At 37.4% G+C, this 1,670-nt stretch overlaps 1 pseudogene; it reads right to left on the bottom strand.

Moving 5' to 3' along the window:
- Nucleotides 1-223: 223 nt before the first annotated feature.
- On the bottom strand, nucleotides 224-322 carry LOC132287324 (small nucleolar RNA R71; annotated as a pseudogene).
- Nucleotides 323-1,670: the final 1,348 nt, after the last annotated feature.

The following is a 1,670-nucleotide window of genomic DNA, read 5'->3' on the forward strand; positions in this document are numbered from 1 at the left end:
GAACCTTATAAGCATTTGGATGAGTTTCTTGAAGTGTGTTCCACCGTGAAATACATGAACATGCTAGAAAAGGTTTTAAGACTTAAACTTTTTCCTTTCAGCTTAAAGACAAGGTAAAATATTGGTTCAACAATCTTAGGCCTTTTTCGATAACTTCTTGGGCAGATATGCAACAAGAGTTCTTGAAAAAGTACTACCCGGTATCAAAGACCAATGCCATGAGAACTTCAATTAGAGAATTTTCTCAAGGGGATGAGGAAATGTTTCATGAGGCATGGGAAAGGTTTAATGACTTGCTTAGGAAATGCCCACATCATGACATACCTAAGTGGCAACTAGTTCAATATTTCTTTGAAAGTTTACCGGATAATCACAAGGGTATGGTTGATATATCTATGGGTGGTTCTTATCTTGACAAGCATGAGGATGATGTGTTGTAATTATATGAAAGCATGAGTGAGAATTCAATGCATAGATCCTTATCTTTTAAAAATAGTAGAAACTTGGGTGGAAGGAAGAATGTCGGCTTATATCAAGTTGACAATTCCAATGACAAAGCCACCGAGATGAAATCCTTATCTCAAAGGGTTGATCAAATTTTGATCAACCAAAATTCGGCGAATCAAGTATCTTCCTCCCCTAATCATGTTCATCATCGTGCATCTAATGAATCTTGTATGACTGGTTCAAATGTTTTATATTCTACTTTCAATTGTCCCCATGGACATATGCCAAGTGAAAACCATGAGCAAGTCAATGCTACATTTGTCAACTAAAGGAATAATCCCTATGGCACTCATTATAATTCAAGTTGGAGGAACTATCTAAAATTCTCTTGGAAAAGCTAAGGGGAAGGCTCAAACCCTCCCCAAGGTGGATTTTAAGGAAAGTATATTCCACCTCCAATGCAAGGCCAAGGTTCCCAAGGTTTTAGATCATCATCATTTCAAGCGCATGGTAATCAATTCTCTAATTCTCATTTTCTTAACTAATCATCATATTCTCAAGGAAATTCTAGGAGTCCCACTTTTGAGGAGAAAGTGTTGACTACTCTGGGCACTCTAGAGGCGACTACTCAATTACTTCATTCCCATTCTTAATCTATTGCTAAGCTAGAAACCCAAGTCGGGCAAATAACTAGTACCTTAAATGCTAGAAAGAAAGGGAAGATGCCGTTGAATGCACCACTAAAGCAACAATGTGTTGTGGAGACTCATTCCTCATCGGAAGGTCACACAATCGAACATGTCAATGTGGTGACAACCTTGAGAAGTGGGAGAATTGTGGACAACCAAATGAGTATGTCCAACGAAGAAAGTGAATCGATGCAACCAAAAGTTGACACCCATCCCGTTTCACATCCTAGTCCTCCTTCATTGCATGTGCATGACCCCTTTATTGAAAAAGCAATGGAAAATGATTTGAAGAAAGTTTTGAAAGATGATTTGAAAAATTCTTGTGACAGTTTGAAAAATTCTTGTGTTGAAAATTCTTCAAAGAAAAATTCTGAAAAAGCGTTTGAGCCTAAAGCTCCATTTCTGGATACCTTGAAAGGATCCATTTCTCTTGAAAAATAAAAGACCAAGACCAATGAAATCATTGATGTGTTTAGGCAAGTAAAGGTTAATCTTCCACTTTTAGATGCAATTAAGCAAATTCTGGCTTATGCC

The sequence above is a fragment of the Cornus florida genome, unplaced genomic scaffold (genome assembly GCF_030987335.1).
Source record: "Cornus florida cultivar Cherokee Brave unplaced genomic scaffold, ASM3098733v1 CherokeeBrave_3.0.0_Hap2_Chr11, whole genome shotgun sequence".
In the NCBI taxonomy this organism is placed as follows: Eukaryota; Viridiplantae; Streptophyta; class Magnoliopsida; order Cornales; family Cornaceae; genus Cornus; species Cornus florida.